The sequence below is a fragment of the Maylandia zebra genome, linkage group LG7, assembly GCF_041146795.1.
Source record: "Maylandia zebra isolate NMK-2024a linkage group LG7, Mzebra_GT3a, whole genome shotgun sequence".
Classification (NCBI taxonomy): Eukaryota; Metazoa; Chordata; class Actinopteri; order Cichliformes; family Cichlidae; genus Maylandia; species Maylandia zebra.
Window position 1 is genome coordinate 22321382 of NC_135173.1, and position 4854 is coordinate 22326235.

The window sequence follows — 4854 nt, forward strand, 5'->3', positions numbered from 1 at the left end:
CTTCCCCTTCCACAAGCCGGAAATGTGCCTACTGCTTCTCTTGATCTCCTGAATCAGCTAGCAAACAAACATCCACCCAGGAACAAGCACGGCTAATGTCAGTTTGCGAGCTAAAAATCTAACATGCCACTCAGCTTACCTGAAAATGCCACATGGTATAGATGTTAAATTGCTGCATATGGTTGTTATTGTACAGCTGTGTAAAGGTACAGCTACCAACAGCGATTTGTGTAGCTGCTAGTGCTAGCTCAGCTGTCAGTGAAACTGCTTAAAGCTGTTCCGGTTTAACTGAGATCACCTGGTTTCTCCTTTTCAGTCATAAAAATATTAAGAATGCAAATATCAGCCTTTCATTACTTTTTCAAACCTAGCTTGGATGTTTTATGCCATAACATTTACATTTTTCCTGCTAGTGTGAATATGGCCGTGATGTTGGGCTGCAAAAATGTATGACTTATCAATAATAAGATGAAATATCAAACACTAACAACAATGTGTAGTCTATATATCTATACATTATACATGATATTTAAACATTTTCACATATTATTGTCATTTTTACAGAAATTCTAATATTTTTAAAAAACAACACCAAATATGTTCATATCTTTTTATCTGTGTTTGAAAGCATTTCATGTATTTATTGAAGCTGCAGACACTGCTGTTTAGATGATTAAAAAGACATTATAGTTGTTGTTTTTATAAACTTTTCCTTTTCCATCTTCCCTCTTAGTATCTTTATAGGCTCTGATTTGTTTCAGCTTTATTGCGCTTGACTCACTCTGACATTCTGATTCGACCTATTGGCACTCACAGCAGAGAGTGCTGAGTGAGTAATAAAGTGCAAGCAAAGAGCAACAAGGGAAACATATGCATCTTTTTTCAGTGCATCTTAGTTGCTACAAAGCTGCTACTGGCATCTATATATGTACAGTAATGTATGTAGACACCGATGTGTTTATTTGAACTGGTGTCTGTATGTGGGCAGGAGCCTATGCAACAACCTTTTCAATCTTTAAGTACATATTCATGGAGAAAATATGTCAGGAATTAGATTATTCAATTGCAAACACAGATTTAACTGCACTCTTTCAACGTGAGCAGATCGCAAAATAAAAAGAACAAATTATAAAGGTGCAAAATGTGACAATGTACAGAATGTTCGGTTAAAGCAGTGCAGAGCTTTGCTGCAGTCTTTTCTTTTGGCAGTGTGTGAGGCCTTATTATTGCAACAGAAGCCAGGAATCCTTAATCCACAGGGGTCTCAGTGGGAAGGAAAAGCTTCTTCAACAATCCCCGTTCTGGGAGCCTGTGGTGAAATCCAGCGATCAGTCAACCCTGAGCCTCTGAGCCTCCTGAGGGCTTGGGACTCAGGCCAGTGTTTTACAATGGCCCCTGTGCACTGAGTAAAAAGAAAGGAAGAGAAAAGCAGAGTGAGTGAGATGAAGAGACAAAGGAAGAGAAACAAAAGAGACAGAGATGCACCGATCGAGAGAGAAAGACAGCCAAGGTCTGTTGGGAAGAAACATCGTAACTCACATAAACACCTAAAAAATAGGCCCAGTGCTGCTGAATTCATAGAGCTGAGCTGCAACACTGGTGGGACACAAGAGTGGGTGTCAATTTTGCACGAAGCCTACACACATAGACATATCCTAATAGTGTCTATGGGACAGTTTTGTTTCTTTTGAGGGGGGATATTCAAAACCTCCTTTCAAACGACTTCAGCATTATTCAAGTTATCAAGATCCTTGTGACAAAGTGGGTGAGAAGACCATTTGTCTACATTCTTAGTTAACATTCTTGTTTTGATTTAACCATATTTCACATGTAATCTGCAATAGGCAAACATCTACTATCCCGGGTTTGTTTATGTTCTGCACTTTTACAGATTATATAATATAACATCTTGGTTTAAATCAATTCATGCAAGTTTGTTAAGTTAACATGTTATTTATTTCAACTGTTAATTTGTATTGTTTGAACTTACCTTTACCTACCTGTCTTCCAGAAGCAAAAGGAGGAAATGTAGTTCTACTTCCTGCTTTATACCTTCTGGGTTCATCTGAGGTCACAGGAAGAGACCAAGGGCAGGAGGGGAAGAATTCTTATAATTTAATAAAGTTGATTTTAAAGGGTTTATAAAGAAATAGATTTAATGTTGTGATATGTATTGATTACACCAGAGTTTATGTTGCCAGTCAAGAGGAGTAGTAGAGGATGAATATAATCATGTTCATCTCACCTACCTACTGAATGGAATAGTCCAGAGGAGAAAGTGTTTGATTAAGGGGACTATTTAAGCAGACGAACTCAGGTGTTTCAGGAGAAGGGTTCAGGTCAGTGTAGCTGTGTGCAGTTTGACCTTAATTTCCGTTGATTTAAGTTCAGTTATGTTTATTTGAATTGAGTTTATTATAGAGTTGAGTTTCTTATTTGTTTCTTTGTAAATATTCTTGGGCCACAGAATGGTGAATAAATCACTTGCTACACTGGACAGCATCAGTCTCCTGCACTTCTTTGACCGCTTAAGTCGAGTCCTACCACAATCCTGCACCACCCGACAGGAGGCCATCTTGTTAATTTCAGAACAGTGATTTAGAATCGATTCATGCAGCACTCGCCATGGAGCTCACCAGAACCTCCTCACATCATTCTGCGGTGTATCATTGAAATGCAGAATCAACCGCCGTGTGTTGTTACACAGCTCATAAAATAAGAAAAACAACAGGAAATCTTCTTCAGATTGATTGCGGGTATGAAATTAACACTCGCTGTTAAATGTCACTGAAATTATGAGCTGTGATGAGATTCATTTTTTTTATCATTCTTATTAATAAAAATGGGGTTCGAAGGATATAATCAGTTGTCCTTTAGAAATGATAAGAAATCAACATCACTTAAAAACATTGCACTGGGCATGGCTGCATGCAGTTTTATGCACACGCTCATTTATTCAGCTCCCATTTAATAACCTTTGATCACAACTAACCGCGGACATCCTATTCACATGCGTGATTTCATTGTTCAAACATCCCACACTGTCTTTTTCCCAGGCACCCAGAGATTGACCCTGCATTTCTGACCACTTCATCTACAGTTTTTGTTTACAAAAACTCATCAAGTGCTTAAAGTCACTGAAAAAGACTAAAAGTTCCCACTCTGTGAATGTGGGAATTTTCCCTTGGAAGATATCCCGGTGAGTCACATAACTAATAGGAAAAACTTATGCCCCTCACAAGAATCTGTTCATTACCGTGATTGTAATTACACGATTAAGTATGTGCAGGAGTAGAGGCCTGATGGGTGGCCATCAAAGCTCATCTGATCCTCCACCAGAGGGCACTGCGAAGTGCTCTCTTGACCTCAGAGCTCTTCTTAACTCCCCAGTAGTGCAATACTTGTATCTCAGCACTCTACCTCAGAGCTGTGTGTAGAGGCACTCAGCACAGACACACACATATACAGATACACATACATACACAGAATAATTTCAAATGTTGTCCAGCAGATTTCTGTGCTGTTTGTGTAGCTTGAACATGCAGACTGTAGGATGAAACTTTTCTTCCTTTGACTCCATACGGTAAAATGCATCATTCCGTTTCACAAAGCAAAGACGCGGATGTGCTTTGGTCTCTGCCAAAAGGAGTGTAAGAACAGAGGATGCACAAAAATCACTGAGCACACCAAAATGGATCTTTTTTTAATAATCGCCTTGTCGCACTGTGGTAAGCTTTGAGTGTATCTTTTGTGTCTGAACAAGCTCGACGCAAACACAGAAGGCATTCAAACATTTTTTAGGCTCCCAGCAGGATTCTTTAAAAGTTTTAAAAATGAATAATACCCCTTCTCCACATGGCATCCTCAGTCAGCATTACAGAATAGAAGGCAATAAAGTAATCTCCAGTGTGCACATCAAGCTCAGGCTTCTGCTTCTGCTGCCTAATTTTTTTTTCTTTTTTTTTTTTTTTTAAATAAAAGCGCTGAAACATGCAGGAATGTGACAAATGACAGGGAAAAACCTGAAACCTATGACCTCCTTGCTTTAGCATGTCGGTATGCTTTTGGTCCATCTGGTCCCTTAAAGCAAGTCAGTGCAAAGTTGTTATGAGTGATCACTTTATTCCTATAAACCTATAGTATGAAGCCTTCCTATTCTCATGGGAGCACCCTGTTTGAACTCTGATGGAACCTTACTAAGATACTGTGTGTTGTGTTTTTTCCTTTAATGTGCCAGCCATCTGTGTGACACTTCCATAAATAATTTGTATTTCTGTAAACCACGCATTTGTCAGTAGGATCTATATTTTTTTTCTTAAACCATGTGAAGGCTGATTATTCAATGGTATGGCAAAGCTGTGCAGTGACCTCTAGAAAGACGAGTGTCTGAACACCCACTGCCTGACACTGAGATTGCACAATCGCAACACATTCTTGGATATAAATATTCTGTACGTTTTCAATTCAGATACTAATAAAGTTCAACTCTGAAGCGAATATTATCTCCTCGTTAGTGGGTGTAAATTAAGAGACATATGGTATGTTTTGCTTAAATACAATATACCAGAGAGGAGACTTGCAAGACTTTGGTCTACACACACACACACACACACACACACACACACACACACACACACACACAGGATACTATAGTGGTAATGCCAAAGCCATACCAGCTTGGACGTCGGCCGAATTAACAGGAATCAGGTGTTGAGGAGCCAGGACACACCGATGCGAAGTGGGCTAAAGAAGGAGGCATAGGACTGGTGAGTGTCAGAAAAGCTGTCCAGAATGAAACAACAAACATCGACGAGTACATCAGGAAGATGGCCACAACTGACCACGTGCTTAGTG

General features: G+C 39.3%; 1 long non-coding RNA gene across 1 annotated transcript; it reads right to left on the reverse strand.

Annotated features, from left to right (window-relative positions):
• Nucleotides 1-258: 258 nt before the first annotated feature.
• LOC101470578 (uncharacterized) lies at nucleotides 259-2006 on the reverse strand. The gene is made up of 3 exons (XR_191726.4): nucleotides 1991-2006; nucleotides 1540-1596; nucleotides 259-1402 (listed from the first exon to the last, which is right to left on the reverse strand). It is a non-coding gene; the product is annotated as an uncharacterized LOC101470578 (long non-coding RNA).
• Between the last annotated feature and the right edge of the window lie 2848 nt (nucleotides 2007-4854).